This window comes from Balaenoptera physalus (genome assembly GCF_965194825.1).
Source record: "Balaenoptera physalus genome assembly, chromosome: 1".
Lineage (NCBI taxonomy): Eukaryota > Metazoa > Chordata > Mammalia > Artiodactyla > Balaenopteridae > Balaenoptera > Balaenoptera physalus.
In genome coordinates, this window is record NC_138882.1 from 3,569,574 (window position 1) to 3,592,413 (window position 22,840).

At 41.7% G+C, this 22,840-nt stretch overlaps 1 pseudogene across 1 annotated transcript in view; it reads right to left on the reverse strand.

Annotated features, from left to right (window-relative positions):
- Positions 1–7: 7 nt before the first annotated feature.
- LOC309643287 (HIG1 domain family member 1A, mitochondrial-like) overlaps positions 8–22,840 on the reverse strand; it is a 388,991-nt pseudogene continuing 366,158 nt past the window's right edge. Inside the window, exon 2 of the transcript XR_014268329.1 lies at positions 8–5,070. The product of XR_014268329.1 is annotated as an HIG1 domain family member 1A, mitochondrial-like (transcript). The remainder of the gene's footprint in view (positions 5,071–22,840) is intronic.

Genomic DNA, 22,840 nt, shown 5'->3' on the forward strand with positions numbered 1-22,840 from the left:
CACAACCAAATAAATATTAAAAAAAAAAGAGTAAAATGACTTAAAACGTATTTCCTTGTAAGTGAGGCTGGCACAAAGAAAGTACTCAATAAACACTTTGTTTTTTCATTTGTTTGCTTTTGTTTTCTTTTCTTTTTTCTTTTTTAAAAGCTCTCTCTTTGGAAGCTGTCTGAAGCAGCATATGAAAATTTCTTCTCTTCTAGACTGAGGATGACAGTGCCTCCCTCAGACCACTGTGTGAATATTAAACAAAATGTTCCAAGTGGTTAACGTGATACCTGACACCCCACAGACCCTTAGTCCACTTTCCCTGGGTGTTTTCAAGTCTCCAGTCTCCATAAAATGTTCTTCCTCTGTGCTCAGATGGCGCCCAGCGTATACTCTATTATATATTGTATGCTATGTTATTATCTATATTATATCTTATATACAGGACTTATGTCTCTGTACTGTGTTGGACTATTTTCTCTTTTGTTTGTGAAGAGGTGAGTCCTTTGTTTGTCTGTCCCCACCTCCCGACACAAGGATTATACGCTGTGGGCACTCAGTGAATATCTGGGGAAGGAAGAGTATCGAGAAAGAAGATCTAAGATGAAGGTTATTTGAGAGAACAAGAAAGAAAAAGACAAAAGAAAAATGATCATGGGGGACTTCCCTGGTGTTGCAGTGGTTAAGAATCTGCCTGCCAATGCAGGAGACACGGGTTCGAGCCCTGGTCCAGGAAGATCCCACATGCCGCGGAGCAACTAAGCCCCATGTGCCACAACTACTGAGCCTGCGCTCTAGAGCCCGCGAGCCACAACTACTGAAGCCCGCATGCCTAGAGCCCGTGCTTCGCAACAAGAGAAGCCACCACAATGAGAAGCCCGCGCACCGCAACGAAGAGTAGCCCCCTCTCGCCGCAACTAGAGAAAGCCCGCGTGCAGCAACAAAGACCCAACGCAGCCAAAAATAAATAAATAATTAATTAATTAATTTTAAAAAATGGTCATGGGAAGTGGGATTAAATGTTAGGGAAATGGAGAAGGTGAAAAAAGGGAAGATAGTGTGAAGATATGGTGAGGGTCTTGGTAGTGTGAACTGGGGCTGACCACTTGGGGAAAGAATCAGAGTGAGGAAACTCTGGCTAGTAGGGTGCAGGGTTGGCTACAGTACACAATTAACCGCTAACTTTTGGGTCCCTGCTGTGTGGCAGGCACGGGGCTAAGTTCTAGTACAGGTTGTCTCATTGACTCATTTCAAGCACCCTGGGGACTTCCCTGGTGATCCAGTGGGTAAGACTCTGCACTCCCAATGCAGGGGGCCCAGGTTCGATCCCTGGTCAGGGAACTAGATCCCGCCTGCATGCTGCACTAAGAAGTCCGCATGCCGCAACTAAAGATCCCGCATGCCGCAGTTAAGACCTGGCACAGCCAAGGTAAATAAATAATTTTTTAAAGAGCACCCTGTATTAGGTAAATGATTTTAATTCCTCCATGAGGGAAATATCTCCCAGAACTATTTCCAGAATGAGGAAACTGGGAATTCGCTGGGGGTCCCGCGGTTAGGACTCTGTGCTTTCACTGCCGAGGGCCTGGGTTCAGTCCCTGGTCGGGGAGCTAAGAGCCATAAGCTGCGTGGCACAGCAAAAAATAAATTAAAAATGAATGAGAAAACTGCCCAAATGTCCATCAACAGATGAATGGATACCGCGAATGTGGTACATATATACAATGGAATATTACTCAGCCATAACAAAGAATGAAATAATGCCATTTGCAGCAACATGGATGCAACTAGAGTTGTCATACTGAGTGACGTGAGCCAGAAAGAGAAAGACAAATATCATAGGGTGTCACTTAAATGTGGAATCTAAAAAAAAAGATACAAATGAACTTATTTACAAAACAGAAAGAGACTCACAGATATAGAAAACAAACTTATGGTTACCAAAGGGGAAAGGGGAGAGAGGGATAAATTAGGAGTTTGGGATTGACATATCCACACTACTATATATAAAACAGAGAACCAACAAGGACCTACTGTATAGCACAGGGAACTCTACTCAGTATCTTGTAATAACCTATGAAGAAAAAGAATGTGAAAAAGAACATATATATATCTGAATCACTGTGCTATACACTTGACGCTAACACCACATTGTAAATACTTCAATGGAAGAAAAAAGAATGAGGAAACTGGAGATTTGTGAAGCTAAATTATTTGCCCAGAGTCAACCAGCTAAGGAACGGAGGTGCGATTCGCAGGTCTGTCTGGTCCCAGGGCCTGGGCGTTCATTGCTCTGCTTTCTCCAATCCTTTACGGAGCTCGGACCAGACCTGGCTTCAGTGCTTCTCCAGTAAGGTCAAGTGTGTCCCATCAGTCACCATGGCAAATTACACAGCCAGCCTGGCTCTCAGTATTCTTCTCCGTTAATAGTTTGGCATATGGTCGTTGACATTCTTATGGCGCTCCCCGGTGATCCGTGAAGAGACAGAGCCTGTAGTAGGAAACCAAACGAAGAAGGTCAGGATGTCCCCCGAGAGATGGCAGAAAGAGCCTGGTCTCAGTGGACCAAGTGAAAGGTACACTGTGGTCATGTCCCTCTTCATCGATAGCCGTGCGGCTTGGCCTGCCTGGCTTATGAGTCATCAACGAAAAGACAAGAAAATTGAGGACGACGTGTAGACACAGGACAGGAGGCGGCATTTTTCTGTACTTAGTGGTGGAGGGGTAGCACGACGTTGGTTCACCAGACAGGGAGACATTCATAGCAAAACCAAAACCGATTTTATTTTTGAACAGGGATATGAACCTGGAAACCTTCAACACTTGAGAAGCTAAAGGCTAAAACACTTGAGAATATATTTTTAAAAATCCCAAACATGTAAGCTTCAAGAAAGCCACAGCTAAGATGCCAGAAATGAAAAAATCACTTAAAAAAAATAAAAGAGCAGAGCTTTTAGGCTGAGGGCACCAGGCTTTCTAGCTGCATTTCAGCCCATTTTGATAGGGTAATTGCAGCAGAACCAGAAATAACTACACATTCTTCCTGGCCCTGATTCTGCATCTCTTAGTTCTGAATTCTGAGTTGGACATACAATTTTTAGGGGCTTATCAGAGCTGGCAGTGCTCCCATTTCTGATATGATTGGAGTTTAGATTCTTGCAAAGAGGCTACCGAACTGGAGGAAAATTTGAGGAATGTTTTCCCCTTTATTTAGTTCATCAGAAATAAAGACACTTTTACATTCTCCCAAATTTAGTCTCAGTAACGGGTTACCATGGTTGGTTTGGGTTGTCTGACACTAATCACTGAGATTTGGGGTGTCAATGAGAGCGAATGATTTGAACAATTAACATTGATTTTCTTTTCATAATAATGACTAAGTTCCATACTTCGTAATGTGGGATGGATGCCAGGTTTTACTTCCAATTTGACTGTCTTATAAACTTGAGGCGTTTGACGAATATTTTAAAGTGATTTTGGTCTGCACCATGGATAAAGGCCACACTTCTGTAGTCTGTACGACCCCAAGTATTTTTTAAAAATAATTTTTATTGGAGTATGGTTGGTTTACAATGTTGTGTTAGTTTCAGATGTACAACAAAGTGAACCAGTTATACATATACATCTATCCACTCTTTTTTAGATTCTTTTCCCATATAGGTCATTACAGAGTATTGAGTAGAGTTCCCTGTGCTATACAGTAGGTCCTTGTTGGTTATCTGTTTTATTTATATATATCGTAGTGTGTATATCTCAATCCCGATCTCCCAATTTATCCCTCCCCCACCAAATATTTTTCATACAAAGTTTATTGAGGGGATGTTAAAAATCATCCTTTATGTAAGTAAAAGGATAGGCCATTCTTACAATTAAAATAATAGATGAAAATATATCCTGGATCCATCATTAAGCAGCTCATATCTCTCCCCCAATCCCTCTCCTTCTCACTCTCTTTCTCCAGGTCTATCTCTAGGTTATTTTATTTTATTATTTTATTTTTAAAAAGTATTTTTCATTTACCTTTGCATTAGCACTTAAAATACACATTTCTATTTCAAAATGCCATTTAAAAATTATTCTAATATAACAACAGCAAACTATAATTCTGCAATTACAAAAGAGCTAAACGGGGATCTACAGTTAAGTTATTCTCATGTTTACAACTATGATTCTGAAATAGATACTATTTCAAAGCAGCTGTTACCAGCTCTTTAGGTTTGGTTTAAAAACACACACATAGTTGCCGGGAGGTTTATAATGTTGTATTCTGTGCACTGTTCTGAAAGCGTTCTTCAAGAGCCAACCAGCCCTTAAAAACAGTACTCAGTCCACAAGGCAGTCAGAAAGAGTTAAATTAACTGGGGTAAATAGGATTCCTACATTACATCAAAAGCATATGATATTCTGCAGCAACTGGGAGCATTTTCAGGTTTGGCATGTTGTCCTCTTTACAACTAATTTTATCAGAAGAGTTTAAGAAGGTGGACATTGTACCACTATCAAGTGCATTTAAAAGTGACATGTTTTTGTGCTAACCTGACTCCCCTGAATGATCTAGCTAGTGAACTAGTCACCAGTAACTTGATCACCAGGCAAATCAAGCCTGCAAGAAAGGGAGCCAATATTCAAATTACCATGTTATTGTTTGACCCACAGAATTTATTTTCAACATAAACATATAACCTCAATATGAGATGTCTAACTAAAGCAAGCATCACCAACAAGACCAAGACAGCCTCTCCTCTTCTAAGGTTTAGGTTTTGCCCAGAATTCTTGATACGTGGAAGAGCCCATACCAAGAGCCATTGCTCCCACAACAAAGCCTTGGGCTGCCACGTGCATGTGGATCAGGTGAACATTTTAGTATTGCCCCAGCTCTTCCATTTATATAATCCATATGCAACGATTGCTGCAAAACCTGCTGTTCCAGTGGGGACAAATGGTGCCTCTCTAGCTTTTTGGATAAGTTTAGATCCCTGATCTTCATCATATGACGGAAGAGAAACATCTGTGTCACTTGACATAGTGATTGAAGAATCTTCAGACAATGACAAGATGTCACAGGCTCCAACTGGCTTCTCTCTAGATTATCTTAAAAAGGCATTGCTTTCCCCTTGGTTTAGTGAAGCTGCAAGTAACAGAAAGCCCAGCCTGAACTGCTTCAACAATAAGGAAAATATCGTCTCTCTCCCATCCTAAGAGAGTCAGCGATGGGGCCACTCCAGGGCTGGGTCACTCATGGCTTGCTGATGTCACCAGGGCCCTGGTCCTCTCTGTCTCTGCCGTTGCCAACATGATGCCCTCTCCTCTGGCAGCGTCATGGTTGCCAGGGGGCCGCAGCCGTCCCAGGAATCACACTGGACAAAGAAACAAGGTCCAGTGCATTAGATGAGGGTGTCCTGTTTTCTAGCTTTCCATCAGGAAAGAAATCCTCCCAGTAACATGCCAGAAGATTCCTCTCCATGTCGTGGGCGAGATCTTGGTCACAAGCCCGTCCCTAAACCCGTCCCTGGTGGCGTGGCCGTGAGAATATTCAGGACTTAGCCTTGAGCTGAGCTCACAATGGGGTCACTTTTCCAGTGGGGAGAAATGAGGGTTCTGTTGACAAGGAAGCAAGAGAGAATGGACAGGGTAAGCAACATATACTGTCAGCCCTGCCCCTGAAGTTTTGTTCTCTTGCTACCTTCTTGAGCACCTGTGCCACGCTAGCCACCATTAATTTCACCTATGTAGGCAAGACACAGTTTGCAAAGGGAGAATGGAACAGTCTGTGGGGGGGTGGGATTTAACACTGTGACTCGGAAACGAGGTGAGAGACGTGCACATAGATCAGAGACGTGGGTTAGCGGGTAGGTCACACTTACTGACACACCACCATTTCCTACCCAACTGAATTGAGATCAGATGTCCAAGAGGTACGAACCTTGAGAAACAAAGATGAGCTTCAGGCCCTACAGAAGCTTGGAAATTTCCTGTTTCCCCTGGGATTTTTATGTTGGTGATACAGAGCTGTAGAATTCGCCATCAATTCACTGACTTGGGCAGTCATTATCAGGATGTACAGCTACTGTGCAGAACAAAACTAAAATTGGGCTCATTGAAACATCCACCGGGAGGCTGGTAGAGAGCAGACCAAAATGTACGTGGTGCTTTTATAGAAATGATCTCACTTGAGTATTCCTGTCCTATCTTCTATCTCACTAATTATAGCAAACATTCGAGTACTAATTACTATGTCCAGACACTGGTACATACACTTTATATCAATTAACTTATTTGTTCAACAGCCCTGCGAGGTAAGAGCCACAATCGTTCCCATTCTAAAGACCAAGAACTGACCCACGGTGAGCTTGTGTGATTTGCAGAAGGTTGAAGAGACTGTAAATGGGAGGAACTCTGATCCCATGGTTTTTGCGCTGAACCACTACACCTACTGTCTCTTTAGGAGGCTTGAACCTGCCACCGATGACACTTGGATAAGTTTTTGTCTTATCAGGGATTTTATTTAACCTCAATACAGGAGAATGTTAAAACATGCTTTGGCCATTCGTTTTCTCACTAGTGCTTTTTTTGTTTGTTTGTTTTGTCTTCTGTCTTTTTTTAATGATTGTTTTGCATCTCACAACATCTCCTAAGTTTAAATTGAAAATCCAGAGAGACTTTGGTTAACACCTCTAATAAATATAGAGCTAGAAATCAGACATTATATTGGGCTGGCCAGAAAGTTCGTTCGGGTTTTTCTGTACCATCTTATGGATGTTTTTGGCCAAGCCAATACGTGTATGTGTGTGTGTGTGTGTGTGTGTGTGTGTGTGTGTGTACTCTCTGATGAGAAATAGCCTTAGAGACTATTGATGATTATAGCCTTAGAAATAGCCTTAGAGGCTATGATGATTATATTTGAATGCTTAAGTCACCATTTTCCTAGAACACCCTTAAAACCTACACCTAGGGCTTTTATTCTTGTATTGTAAAGATATTTAATTAGAAAAGGTCAATCTTGGACTTCCCTGGTGGCGCAGTGGTTGGGAATCCGCCTGCCAATGCAGGGGACATGGGTTCGGGCCCTGGTTCGGGAAGATCCCACATGCCACGGAGCAACTAAGCCCATGTGCCACAACTACTGAAGCCCACGTGCCTAGAGCCTGTGCTCCGCAGCAAGAGAAGCCCACGCAATGAGAAGCCCATGCATCGCAACAAAGAGTAGCCCCGGCTCGCCGCAACTAGAGAAAGCCCGCGCGCAGCAACGAAGACCCAACGCAGCCATAAATAAATAAATAAATAAATTTATTAAAAAAAAAAAAAGAAAAGGCCAATCTTAATATCTAAATGACCCAGCAATAAAACTGAGCCACAGCGTAGGACTTGTGGCATCTAGTCCAAAAACTCTGGAAATAATGCAGATCAAACTTTTGCAAATGTAACTGAATATAGACCTACCTTGCTTTATATGATAGGTTTGTTTTTAAAACATTTAGACATAAATCAAATTTAGCAAAATAAAAACAGAGTACTTGCTGTTCAGTGCAAATCTGTGTTCCTTTCACAAGATGGAAACTGTTTCTGCAGTGTTGATATCTGCTTTCCAATTGATGCGTTCAGACGTTTGCAGTGTCGGGCATCAGGTCTGCGGTGTAGACACTTCCTCCTCTTCTCTTATCCCATGTTCCATCCGTCTCAACTCTCTTCTTTCCTCAATCCCTCACTAAGTCACACAGAGTACCTCTCTACACTCCCTTAAGACTGAGAGCCACAAATCTGACCACTGGGCAATACTTTTTAAAAATCTGAACAACAATGAAAATGATCCCGCAGTCACATCCTACTTCCTTGCCCCCAGGTTACTCTGTCCACGCCGTGGTCATTATCTAGACTGGCTGGCTGGATTCCGAGCAGCTACACAAAGTTTCAGCGGTTGGGCTGATTTTTTTTTAAGTTCCATCATCCATCCTTCAGTATTATTAAAATCAAATTAATAGGCAGTACTGAGAACTTACGAGGTCCTCCCAGAGCTGGCCTGGGCTTTGTTGCGGAAACACTGAGCCAGAATAAGAGAGCAGCAGACTTTGGACCTGTAGGATCGTCACAGTTTTGTTCCTTACTTGGGTCTGGAGTGTTATTAGGTCACAATGTCCCCTGCGTGTCCACGAAGAAGGTACATTCCGAGTACCAAATGGGAAAGAGGGTGTTCCTTTGGAGTTAACAACGTGTGTGTGTGTGTGTGTGTGTGTGTGTGTGTGTGTGTGTGTGTGTGTGTGTGTCTGTCCAGAGGCAGTAAAGTGCTGGAGTTGGTACTCAGGTCCCAAGGCCAATGGTATTGATGTACACTCAGCTGTGCCAGATGACCTTGGGCAAGTTAACACCTCAGTGCCTCAATTTCTTCATCTGTGCAAGAAGGATAGTCGTTGTACCTATGTCCTAAGGTTGTTGTGAGGATTAAATGGGTTAATTACACCAAAAGTCTGGCACATAGTAACAACAAATGTTGGTTATTACTTCTTCCCCATTGTTTGCAAACCACTCAGATCTTCCAAGGCAAACATTTTTGACTAGAGTTAGAAAATTATTAAATATATTTTTAATAACTTTATTTATTTATTTATTATTTATTTATTTTTGGCTGCGCTGGGTCTTTGTTGCTGCGCGCGGGCTTTTTCTAGTTGCAGCGAGTGGGGGCTACTCTTCAGTGGGGTGCGTGGGCTTCTCACTGAGGTGGCTTCTCTTGTTGAGGAGCACGGGCTCTAGGTGCGCGGGCTTCAGCAGTTGTGGCTCGCGGGCTTAGTTGCTCCATGGCATGTGGGATCTTCTCAGACCAGGGCTCAAACCCTTGACCCCTTCATTGGCTGGTGGATTCTGAACAACTGCGCCACCAGGGAAGTCCAAGAAAATTATTAAATATTGATTGGAATTGATTCCAACAATCATTTATTCATCTTAAACCTATGTATGAAAAAAAACCCCTTAATGTCTGCTTGGGAAAAGTTCTGGGAATTGTCATTGTGGTAAAAGCTGCTTTCTAGACCTTCTTTTGATATCAAAGTTGATATGGCATAAATGGAATTCGGAGAGCAGTCTGGTGAAGTGGGGCAGCGTGTACTCAGACGTTCTTTTTCTTTTTGCGTTGCTGGGGGGAAGAGGGGTGTCCCTGACTTTGCTGACCTGGCCTCAGCTTGTGAGAACTTGGTGAGATTGGCAAAGCACAGATGGCATCCTCATGTACCCTGGCCTACATGTCTATTTCCCATCTACACATGACGGTGTCATATTTTCTATAGAAAGTATCCATCCATTCATTATTTGTTCAGTGAAAGTGTGTGAGATTCGCCCACATTTAAAAGTGAAAGGTAAAAGGCAGAAAATCAAGAAATACTTGCATGTGTGAAATGAGTTAGGGGATTAAATTTTTTTTTTTTTTGAAGAATGGGTTTCCAAACAATTTGATAACAAATTAGGTATTCCTGGCTTTATCTTATTTGATATCAGTAAAAGCATTAGCAAAAGTTGGCCCAATTTAGGAATCCACAATACTTTGTACTTCGTCTTAAGCCTCAGTTGACGCCTGTCAGTGTCCTGGAAGGTGGTTGGACAATTTAGATTTACTGCAAGGATCTGCCTCAGTCCTCAAGTCACTAAGAGATACAAAAGACCTATTGTGTTGATAACTTTTGAAGTTTTATGTGAACTGCTATCGTGTTAACACCTTCTAAATATTTTATTAGATAATTTCAAACATGCTTTAAATGCAGCTTCTTAAAAAAAACAGGGTTCAAGAACATTTCTGAATGCTGATCTAAACATCTAAAGACATTTAATTGAACTTGCAATAAAATTGTGAATCTGAAAACAAATTCTTTTGTTATATCCAAACACTGGGGAGTGGGATTTCAAGAGCTTAAATTTGAATTTTTTGTGATGATGCTTTTTCTTTTATTCAACTTTAGTTATCTCATCTGTACAAACTGGTTACAATTATAAATCTGTCTCAGACTCCTGGAAGGGCTGATGGAAATGATTCCAGAGCCCTTTACGGAATATTTAATTACTTTTCTACATTCAGCATAGAAGTTATACTTTATAACTTTAGGGAATTTTTCTTTACAGCTCTTATAATCTACAATCTATATTAAATATTTTATTCTTCTTGGCTTAGCTTAAAATATAACTCTGTAGCTAGAGACACACACTTGTGCGTGTGTGTGTGTGTGTGTGTGCATGTGGGTGTATCAAAAACACAAAGTACTATCTTGGAATTTTAAAATCTTATCACTTTGAAAGCTAGCTAGTGTTTAATTTTGTTTTATTTTATTTTTTTAAATTGAAGTACAGTTAATTTACAAGGTTGTGTTAGTTTCAAGTGTACAGAAAAATGATTCAGTTATATATATATATACTTCTCCAGATTCTTTTCCATTATAGGTTATTACAAGATATTGAGTAGAGTTCCCTGTGCTATACAGTAGGTCCTTGTTGTTTATCTATTTTATATATAGTAGTGTGTATCTGTTAATCCCAAACTCCTAATTTATCCCTCTATCTACCACTATCCCTCCCCCCACCCCCAATATCCCCTTTGGTAATCATAAGTGTGTTTTCTATGTCTGTCGGTCTGTTTCTGCTTTGTCAATAAGTTTCTTTGTATCATTTTTTTTAGATTCCACATATAAGTGATATCATATGATACGGTGTTTAATTTTTATCATCGCGTTTCTATTTTAAATTACGGAATGTAAACCTCACCTGATGTCACTCGGGATGATTTTTGATTTGGCATGTATATATATGTACACACACACACACACTCTCACATATCTACACATATACATGTACACAGTTACACACATATATGTATACATATATATTTATACACATATATATGTGTGTGTGTGTATATATATATATGTTATACTTTCTGCTGAGTTGTGTTCTAGGGAGCCTGAAAGATGTCTTTCTTTAGATTGCCAAGATCTTAACACTTGTACTCCATTCGCTTCATCTCCCATTGTACCATGAGAAAAGCACCAATAGCATTACCTTCCCTTAATGAGATAGAAAAACTCGGGCCTGAGTGCTTGCGCTGTGAAAGCCAGAGCAACAAATCAATGGCGGGGCTACGGTTGTGTAAGTGGTGACCCACAGGGGTCGGGGGTGTCTGGCCCCGCTCAGCCCCCTCACTGGTCCTGTATGATACTACCCACAGGTGGATGGCCTCCCTGAGAAGCCTGACCTTGTTTCTGCTGCATTTTCACACTGGTTTAACGTTAAAAACCTGGTTATTCTCTTCCCTTGTTTCACATCTGAAAACCAGCAAATGTAGGTCCTCTCCTAACTCCTTTCAAAGAGCAAACAACTCCCGTCACACCTGTGATGCCGGAACGTTAACCCCAAATCCCTCTGTACCAGCAATACATTTAAACAATTCAACTTCTCTCTTCGTAGAAGCACCATTTTTGTACCCCTGACTTGAATCTTGTTCAAGGTACTGCTGAATAGCAGGCGAGACCTCTCTGATTTGTTAAGGATAACTTCAGAATCCCAGAGTCCCCGAATCATTTTATCATGAGGTTAGGTGGGAGTTCCATTCGGTGATGCCGGGTTTAAGATTCTTCCTTTTTCTTTTTGTACCTTTGTAAGAAACCACAGGGAATTCCCTGGTGGCCCATGGTTAGGACTCCACGTTTTCACTGCCCAGGGCTGGGGTTCGATCCCTGGTTGGGGAACTAAGAAACCACGAACAAGAGAAGACCACTGTACCTGTCCTTCTCCTCAGGAACCAAGTGAGTCTTTTGCATCTGGGACCAGCAAACAGCAAGGCCCATTTTCTCCCTGAGACATGGCCGAGCTGCAGCTGCCCACCCAGAAGGTAAAGCTCAGCCCAGCTGCCTGTGTTTCAGTCTTTACAGTATCTTGATTTGGACCTGATTAGTCAAAAGAGAGAAAGAGATAAAATACCCAGAATGTTTAAGCTACTGGGGAATAAGCACTTTAGGGATAGATAAAGAAAAAAGCCTAGTATTTTCAATAAGTGGCATAGTTAGTATGTAAATATAGTTAGAATCTTAAGGTCAAAGACGTTTTGTTATTTTTAGAAACAGACAAATGTATTAGGCATAACTAAATTTGCTCATAAATGATTATTTCTGATTTATTTTAAAATGAAAGTTTGAAAGAATAATCCAGGACAAAAAAAATCCTCCATTTCTTCTACCTCTCAACCACCCTCTCTCCTATTTTTGACAAAATAGAGGAAGCACCCTGCATCCTCCTCTTCCAAATGTTTCTGGGTTCTTTTCTCCTAGGTTTCACACTGCTCATCACTTTCTAGCCCTGTTTTCTCAAGTTATGGAGGGTTTTTTGTGTTTTTTTTTTTTTGTTTTTTTGACAGAGTTTGGTAGCCTTGCTTTGGTGCCAATAGTAAGCAAAAGAGAGTTTGAAATCTTAAAAAGAAAAGTTTTCCATTTATAAGAACTAATGATCAAGCTGCTGATGTTTAGGTGTTTCCTCTTTGGTAGGAATGGATGCCTGACGAGCCATTCTCATAGCTTATCACCTCCAAAAAGCACCACAAGAAAAGTCTCTGCACTTTCAAAAAGATTAAATCCTCTTTCATTTACTTACTTTTCATATTTAAGGGAACTACAAACATTTAGACAGTGGTATGTGGTTATAGAAGTGGATACGACTTACATTTTCAAATATAGAAGACTGATCACTCAGCTTCTCTTATCAAAGTGTTATCAAGCATCCTCTAGCATGTTGGTCCTTTTTATGGAAAATACAGTAGACACCTAAGACGTTATCCTTGCCCTCAAGGAACTTACAGCATTTGAAGAGAGTCTATTTGTTTGTTTCTGTTTTGGGGGTGGGGGGAAGGGAGTTTGGTTTGGTATTTTGCTAAGCTAGTTAATTCCTTTTTCACCTGGTCAGTGAGAAAAATAAAATGTAAAAGTACTATATCCGAGTATAGCATTTATGTACTCTGAGATCTCTGGTTTCTGATTCTCTTGGCTTTGAAAGTATAGTAAGACAATTCTTCTTATAAATAATCATAAATGCAGACCTCTTTCATACCATATGGACATTGGAAAATATTTATAAAAGCTTATACAACGCCCACATCCAATTTCTACTATTCAGTTGCCTGGGTTTTATAAATCTTAAATGTGAGTGTTAGAGTAGACCCATATGGTCTTTTAATTAATCTTCCACCATTTGCAACTGCATTTCCTTTATCTGTTTGAATCTAAATATTCTTTTACACTCAGTTACATGCTTTGTACCTTTAATCTACAATCCCCGACCAGCTGAGTTTACACCAGTGTAGCCTGCAGAGCTGCTCACCAAACACACATTACCAGGCACCTTTTGAATGACACCCGCTGGCCGGAGTGCTGGTGATAAGAAGAGCAAGGGGACAGTTCATGGTCACATGGGAGACAAAAATATATTGTGATAAGAGCTGCCACCATATTACCTATGGGCTTCAGAGGGTCCGAGTAACTGGTATTGGGAGACTTGAGATGTGGTCTTAGTTTGAGAAATAAAAATTACTGCTCAGAAATTATATTCCTTGGGACTTCCCTGGTGGTGCAGTGGATAAGACTCTGAGCTCAATAAGACTCCGGGTCCAATCCCTGGTCAGGGAACTAGATCCCACATGAATGCTGCAACTAAGAGTTCGCAGGCCACAACTAAGGAGCCCACGTGCCGCAACTAAGACCTGGTGCAACCAAATAAATAAATATTAAAAAAAAGAAATTATATTCCTCTTCCTAAATTATTCTGAAGGGGCCATTCTTGCACATTGTTCGTTTGCGGTGTTAGTATTTGGCTTTTCCCATAACAAGACAAGAGGTTGATTGGAACAGAAATGATCAACGTGAAAAGGAGCTTTTCTGTTGTTTGTGGTTGGGGGCAGGGTGGGTGGGTCTTGTTCTCCAGAGATCTCTCCATCCTTGGGACAATTGTTGATGGGTAGACATTTCTGGGTCACCGGCAGCTGAACCTGTGAGAGCAAAGATGAGAATCTTGAATGGAACTGAGAGTTTTTGCATGTAAGGAAGTGGGTCCTGGGCAGTTGAGTCAGGAAGGCTTTTTCTTCAACTTCTGGTTTTAATTTGGGGCAAGTTTTGGGGCTAAAGGCACAGTGAGAGCTGTCTGCCAGACTTTTTTTTTTTTTTTAAATCAATCGGACACATTGTTTGTTCCTCTGGGTTTGATAGACATGTTGTAATAAGGTCCTGAACTGCTCGCTACCTCTTTATGTACCTTCTGTCTAAAGGCTTGTTACTATTGTGACCTATATTCATGGAACCACAAACAATGGGTTTAACCATTAACTTTCAAACCACCTTTAAATGAATTCCTTTATAAGATGAGAATTATATGGGTTTCCACTGGTTGCTTAGAGGAAAAAAGAAAAGGACTCAGGTTGAACCAGATTATTAAGGACCTGGGAGTTGGTTAGGATGCCCCTAGACCGGGCAGATAACTTGCCTTGACCTGACCATGTCAGATAACACTGTTTAGCTGACAATCCAGTGTCCCTGAAAATCATAAGGCTTTCTGAAGTTGGTCTGTCTGTGAGTAAAATTGAATTGTGGCAATATCTTGTATTCATTGAGTTAAACCTCGCGGTCTATTTCAATACTTAGTGTCCATTAAGGTACAATTTGATGTTAGTTATCTATTTTCAGGGCCCTTCCTGATGAGCCTTGGGAAAGTTACAGGCTACAAAGAATACATTGTTTTCTCACATGATAGGAAACACTGAAATCCTGTCCCTTTAGGTTCATAATTATCTCTATGAATTTTCTATTTTTAATTGAACAGCAATCCAAATAAAGGGTAGCTTCCAGAAAACTATACAATCCAGTAGTGCCTGATGTTTCATGTAAAATAAAAAGACCATCCCATTGGAGTGGGGAAACTGACCTTATTTGGATGGCTCATGAAATACCATCAGTAACACAGGAGCCCATTTGGGGTCTTCCATAGTTTCTACGTTTTTGCTTTTTAAATGGGGTGTAATTTGCACATGCTGCTTTGCGTCCGTTGAACTTATGCCATAGTGTAGGGATTTTTTTTTCCCCATAACATTAGAAAAGCCTTTTCCTGTCCTTCTGGTAGATTAATTATTTTTCAGAATCTATCTCTGGGCTGCTTTAACCTGCTGGCTCCAATTTTCAGATCAAGAAATAGAAACACAGCGAGGCCAGGGGTTGGGTTCAGCACAGTGCAGGAATCAGCAAAAGCCAGCCTCGTGGTTCCAATCCTGAGTTCACTGCCTGAGTCATCAGGCAGTTCCCAAGTAACTACTTTATTTATTTAGTTTTCATTTATTTATTTCATTTATTTATTTTTGGCTGCGTTGGGTCTTCGTTGCTGCATGCGGGCTTTCCCTAGTTGCTGCGAGCGGGGGCTACTCTTCGTTGCGGTGCACGGGCTCTAGGCGAGCGGGCTTCAGTAGTTGTGGCACGCAGGCTCAGCAGTTGTGGCGCACGGGCTTTGTTGCTCCGAGTCATGTGGGATCTTCCCGGACCAGGGCTCGAACCCGTGTCCCCAGTATTGGCAGGCGAATTCTTAACCACTGCGCCACCAGGGAAGTCCCCTGAGTAACTATTTTAGCGTCAATTCTCTAATTCACAAATATACAGGCTGCTTCTGATTAAATTACTTAATCTGCTTCATCAATGCTTTGACATATTTATTGTCTATGCTCTCATTTAGCAATTAATTATATAATGTGGCAGGTTTTTCCTGTCGGTATTTTGTATTGTTATTTAATCTTTTTTCTCTCAGCTTTATTGTGTTGTTATTTATTCGTGTACACTTAAATTTGTATTCCTTAAGAAAGATTGTGCCATTTGTGAATTTCCCAAGGAAAAGAACTGGCACTTATAATTCTTTGCGGCCCCTCAAAGGCATAAGGCCTTGCATACAGATTGCTGGAATTTGAATTGATCTCATTCTCATTAGATAAAAATCGTTTTAGGTTTTGAAGCACTTCTCTGCTGGTATTAATTGATGAATTACTGAAGTAGAGCTAGCTCTTTATTACCTGGTTAGTATCAAAGTAACCAAAAAATACCTTTAAGTCATGGGATGCTGACAAAAGTATTTGTTCGTAGGTACAAGTGCCACAGTGTCTGAAGTTCCCAGCCTGTGGTGAAATTAACAAACAATTCCCACGAGGACCTATATAAAAGTCAAGGGTACAACACACCAGCCCATTATGATTTTAGTGTATAGGCAATGCTATGGGCAGGTTTTCAGTGGGTACAAGGCACCGGGATGGGAGACTGAGTCAATGTGCTCTTTATAATATTGTTATTATTATTATTATTATCATCATTATTGATAATTGTGAGACTAGACATTTCTTGATCATTACCATATGATAGTCAAAAGTGTTAATTAACCCTCACGACATCACAACATCCTTATGAAGTAAGTTCCGTTATGACCATATTTTATATACGAGGAAACTGGAGCTCAGAGATGCTGAGCAACTTGCCTAAGGTCACACAGCCAGTGACTGACATGTCTAGCAATCAGGTGGCCTGGCTCCAGGACCTGAGCTGAGAAGAACAGTGCTGGGGGGAGGATGGGGGGACAGACGAGGCTGACTGTGCAGATGAGACTTGGCCTGCCCTCGATTTCCTTAGAATTTTCTCTAAGGTAGAATCTTCGTCTATGACGTATCCCCCGAGGGTCGGCCTAAAGACACATGAAGCCAGTGGAGAGAGGAAATCAGTCTTTGCAGAAGGTATTTTTTATCATCAGCAGCAAAGTTCTTGCTGCTTGGAGGAGAGCAGTAAATGACACACAGGAGGAGACCGGATCCCACACCCGCAGCAGAGCTGGCGGGGAAGACAGAAAGCTGCGTGATCAAGCCGCAAACGTAGACCCATTGACTTGTGCGTGGAAGTTCAGCGTCTGGGAGCCGTGACCGCAGCGAAGTAGGAGAAAGCCGCCCAGGGCACATTCCTCCTCAGGACAGCTTCTGTTCAGCCCCATCAGATCACAACCAGAGAACGTGCCAACTGAATCAGGTTTCTGGATATTCCCCCTTCTTTTCATTTCATTTTTGTTTCCTGCTCCTGTAAATAAAAGTCCATCCTGAGGTGCTGAAGACAATCTGCTCTAAATTTTCACTTAGTATCATACCCATTGACTCTGCACAAAACACTGGAGCTGGGCTCTATCTATTCCTCCATTTTTGTGTGTAAGGGAGCAAAGCACAGATGATGGAGTGACCCATGGCGCCTGCACACTTAGCTCGCACCTGAGCTGGGGCCAGACCCAAACCCTCCCCCATCGCAGCGCCCTTTTCTCCCCCAAAGTTGGCAAAGAGTGGTCAGTTTAGTGTGTCTGTGCTCCCTCTGTGGTGACAGAACATTCCATCTTAATTCTTTCACCGTGAATTACCCCCCTGTCTACTGTGGTACTCACCTCCTTGAAGTTGGGCGTGGCCATGTCTGTGAATTTCTTTGGCCAATAAAATGTGGGCAGAAGACACAATTATGAGATACTTCTGGGACAAAACATGCAGTTGTCGGTGTGAGACTCTCCAGAGCTCTTTTTGCCCAAGAGCTGTGTCTCCCAGACAGTAAGGATGATGGAGCTTTCCCCAGCATGGACGGCTGCCTCGCTGCGTCCGAGACCGTGGTCCCTGCAGAGACTTCGAGCACGTGAGAAAGGAAGAACTCGCCAAGATGACAGCCATGTTTGTTACTGCAGCCTGACCTGGCCTGTCCTGATGATTACAAACAGGCTTTAGGAATCTGTATTAGCTGTATCCGTGAGCCCTGTAGGGTGGCAGACATTAGGATAAGTATTGAAGACGATTTCCTCATTTAATAATTTAATACTTACCATAACCCGAAGGAGGCACGCATCTACATCATTTGCAGACGAAGACATTGAGTCTAAGGGCAGGTCAATAAATTCCCCAAGTTACTCAACTAGTAAGAACCAGAGTTACTCCCAGGCATGTCTGGCTCTCAGCCTCCGTTTCTGTTTTTGTTTTTCACTCCGTCCACTGCCTGCCTTAGCGTGGCGTTACTCTGAGTGTTGACCCGCATGCATTCTGCGGAGCGCCTACTGTGTGTTTATCCCTGTGGGTAATGAGGCAGGGAGCTGAGTCTTGTACTTTAGGAAATCAGAGTCGAGTGGAGGGTAGGAAAGGACGTGAAGCAATAATGACCAAGATGAGATGTGAGTCTGGTGTTAAACAGCCTCTAAACCTCGAGTTGGGGCTTGGAGGTTAGTTTGGAGGTAAAGAGATGGGAACCACGGGAGAGACCAGCCTACGCTCTCCGACGTGGTGATGGACAGTGTGAGCTCTGGAGCCTGAATTTGAATAGCAGCTCCACCACGTAAGCTTCCTTTAGCCCCTGCGCCTTTATTCGTAGTAGTAATAGTACTCACGTCACGGAGTTGTGGTGATGATTGCATCGGATGATGACTATTACTTAGCAAGGTGAAGCACACAGTGGGTATGAAAACCAGAATGGGAAGTAAGGATGTGTGTGATCATATCCTTGGGCTTAAAGGCTTCTGCTTATGTCTGATTCTTCTTTTGAGACACACGGAGGGTGGAGCAGCCTCTACCAATGCGGCAGGCTTATCTCTGTGTTCAGTGCTATCAGGGTACAAAGATGAGCTAGGTACGATCACTCTTGCGTTGAGGAGCTTGCGTTTATTCAGGAAGAAACGCTCAACGGAGTTACCCCGTGAAGGACGGGAGAGCAAGGAGGGAAGGAGGGGCAGAGGGCAGGGTGACTGGGACTCCCCGGGCCCAGGGTTAGGAGACAGAACACAGGTTTTATGGAACAGATGCAAATGGTAAGCAGAGTGGACACTGTTCTTACCGTCTTTACAAATCCACTCCAGCAGCTGCGTGGATGTGAGTTCCTACATGTCTGTACATACACCTTTCACTTTACGAAGTCATGTTGAGGAAGAGAGCATGGGTTTTTGAGTCACACTGATATGGGTTTAAATCCTCAGTCCCTTGCTGCCCGATCTTGGGCAAATTTCTTAACACGCTTGAAGTTCAGTTTCTTCATCTGTAAAATGGGGATAATATTCATATCGCAGAATTTAAGATGGATGAAGAAATGTGCTTTTAAAGCCCCCAACACAGGGACTTTTATCAGAGTTCTTGCTAGTGGTAGCTGTTATTGTCATTACTAAAGGATCTTTTTTTTTTTTTTTAATAATAGATCTTTATTGGAGTATAATAGCTTCACAATACCGTGTTAGTTTCTTTCGTTCTACTGACTTTGGGTTTTCTTTGTTCTTCTTTCTGTAGTTGTTTTAAATGTAGGGGTAGATTGTTTACTTGAGATTCTTTTTGTTTCTTGAGGTGAGATTGTATTGCTACAAACTTTCCTCTTAGAACTGCTTTTGCTGCATCCCATAGGTTTTGGGTCATCCTGTTTTCATTGTCATTTGTTTCTATGTATTTTTTTATTTCTTCTTTGATCTCTTCAGTGATCTCTTGGTTATTTAGTAGTGCACTGTTTATAGCACCCATGTATTTGTATTTTTTACAGTTTTTTTCCTGTAATTGATTTTCAATCTCAGAGATTTGTGGTCGGAAAAAATGCTTGATATGATTTCAATTTTCTTAAATTTTCCAAGGCTCGATTTGTGACCCAAGATGTGATCTATCCTGGAGAACGTTCCATGTGCACTTGAGAAGAAAGTGTATTCTGCCACTTTTGGGTGGAATGTTCTATAAATATCAATTAGATCTATCTGGTCTATTGTGTCATTTAAAGCTTGTGTTTCCTTATTTATTTTCTGTCTGGATGATCTGTCCATTGGTGTAAGTGGGGTGTTAAAGTCCCCTACTATTATTGTGTTACTGTCGATTTCTCCTTTCATGGTTATTAGCATTTGCCTTATGTATTGAGGTGCTCCTATGTTGGGTGCATAAACATTTATAACTGTTATATCTTCTTCTTGGATTGATCCTTTGATCATTATGTAGTGTCCCTCCTTGTCTCTTGTAACAGTCTTTATTTTAAAGTCGATTTTATCTGATATGAGTATTGCTACTCCAGCTTTCTTTTGATTTCCATTTGCATGGAATATCTTTTTCCATCTGCTCACTTTCAGTCTGTATGTGTCCTTAAGTCTGAAGTGGTTCTCTTGTAGACAGCATATATATGGTGTTTTTTAAAAATTAATTAATTAATTAATTAATTAATTTTTATCTTTGGCTGAGTTAGGTCTTTGTAGCTGCGTGAGGGCTTTCTCTAGTTGTGGCGAGCAGGGGCTACTCTTTGGTGTGGTGCGTGGGCTTCTCATTGCGGTGGCTTCTCTTGTTGCAGAGCATGGGCTCTAGGCACACGGGCTTCAGTAGTTGTGGCATGCGGGCTCAGTAGTGGTGGCTCGCGGGCTTCAGTAGTTGTGGCACACGGGCTTCAGTAGTTTTGGCTCATGGGCTCTAGAGCGCAGGCTCAGTAGTTGTGGCACACAGGCTTAGTTGCTCTATGGCATGTGGGATCTTCCTGGACCCAGGCTCGAACCCGTGTCCCCTGCATTGGCAGGCAGATTCTTAACCACTGTGCCCCCAGGGAAGTCCCTCCACACTACCTTTTGAAGTCCATGCGAGGGTGGGCTCTTTCTTGAGGTGGACCCAACCTTCCACAATGGCAGGTCCCTGTCTGTTACTTACACACTCTTCCCACTTCCCATGAAGCGTCTGTAAGGATAGATGGTTCCTGAGTCAGCCTTGACTCAGAGTAGGTCCAAGTGAGTAAAGAATTGGGGTGGCGAGAGGGGGTAAACAAGCTTTCACAGCTCACCAGGAAAAGGGAAGTGCCAACCTGCTTGATGGTTGGATGTTTCATTTCACTGGAGAGTAAAAATGGAGAGGAATTCTCTCTTACAGCAGAGGGAAATGCACGGGCTCTGCCTACCACCTCCACCAAGGGCCAAGCACCCCCTCAACGCCTACGAGATTGTAAGTGACTGATTTCTCTCTCTGCTCTTGTTTCCTCGAAACCACCTCCCTCTTGGTTCAACTATTGGCATCACATCTCACTAGCTCTTTTATACGAGACAAATGACTTCATTACTGTGAACCTCAATGTTTCCATCTGTAAAGCAGAAATATTAATACTATCTCCAAAGATGGTTCTGAAAATTAAAATAACACAGAGAGCATGATTCTCATGGCACTTGATAAATAGAAGATGTTCATTAAATGTTTCTTTCCTTTTGCATATTTTGAGAAGAACGAGTAATATGGACAAAAATGACTGAGCACGGGTTAAAATCCCTGAATTTCCTCATTGTTGAGTACACTTCAAGCTGGAAATGTCTCACCTGGGTAACCGAAACTTTCTTAGGCTCAGTTCCACATCTGTAAAATTGTGATAAAATTGCTTCCTCGTTGGGGGATTTATGAAAAGAAAAAGATAGGATAAAGCCTCCAGAATGCTTCACATAGTATCTGAAACATGGTACTTTTCGATAAAAGGAAGCAGCTGATAATCAATTATTAATCATCAAACAAGGTACTACAACCTTTTCTAGCTAATTTTAAATTCAAGTTCTGGGAGAGCAGAAAACACCTCTAAAAACCAACCCTAATATGTGTTTACATCTGTTGATATTTATGGCAGCTTGTTATTTATATCTAAGTGAGAAGAATACTACATAGCTTTCTCACATTCTTCGACAAATCCAATAATTTTTTGAGTGAAGAATAAATAAAAGAGCAATAAATTTAGTTTATCAGATTAGCTCTAACTGATCAATGTTGAGAGAATGGAGCATGGAGTATATATACTTTGAGGAATGAGGTCCTAAATAATTTCAGACGGAGGGAAAAGGGCAGAAAGAGAATTATAGGAGCCATAAACCTCCTATGTCATAATTTATTTTGGCTTAGGCTTACCCAATCTACATGTTCCTGGAGCTAAACAATGCTAAGGTAGACCTAGCCACCTGCATGTTTTTTCTCATCCACCATATTTCTTGCACAGATGTATGTTTCTTTCCCCTGATAATTGTATTTAAGGAGTCTGAAAAATCATAGACTCCCTCTGAGCAAGTTATCTGACTTTTCCTGATGTTTGGAAATTCAGGCATAGACAAATGACTAAGCTGGCAAAGGAAACAATTCTGTTCCCAACTTTAAATTCCTACGGGAACGTCGATTGGGTTTTCACCATATTCATATGCCTCCTAAGGAAATGTTCCCACTGATGAAGGTTCAGAAGGAGAATTCTAAGAAAGAAAATTCTCCTCCTTTCTTGGTTCTTCAAAATCAGTCATCCCATAAGGGGCTGCTAGTGTTGGAGGGACTCCTGCAGGGTCGGGGGGCGGGGTGGCTCTGCTTCATCGTGGGGACAAGGACACTGGCAGCAGAAGTTCTGGGAAGTACTCCTTGGCGTGAACCCTACGGGTTTGTTTTTGTATCCATTCAGCCAGTCTGTGTCTTTTGGTTGGGACATTTAATCCATTTACATTCAAGGTTATTATCGATATGTATGTTCCTATTACCATTTTCTTAATTGTTTCGGGTTTGTTTTTGTGGGTCTTTTTCTTCTCTTGTGTTTCCCGCTTAGAGAAGTTTCTTTAGCATTTGTTCTAAACCTGGTTTGCTGGTGCCGAATTCTCTTAGCTTTTGCTTGTCTGAAAAGCTTTTGACTTCTCCATCGAATCTGAATGAGATCCTTGCTGGGTAGAGTACTCTTGGTTGTAGGTTTTTTGCTTTCATCACTTTAAGTATATCCTGCCACTCCCTTCTGGCCTGCAGTTTTCCCTGAAATATCAGCTGATAACCTTATGAGGATTCCTTTTTTTTTTTTTTTTTTTTTTTTTTTAAATT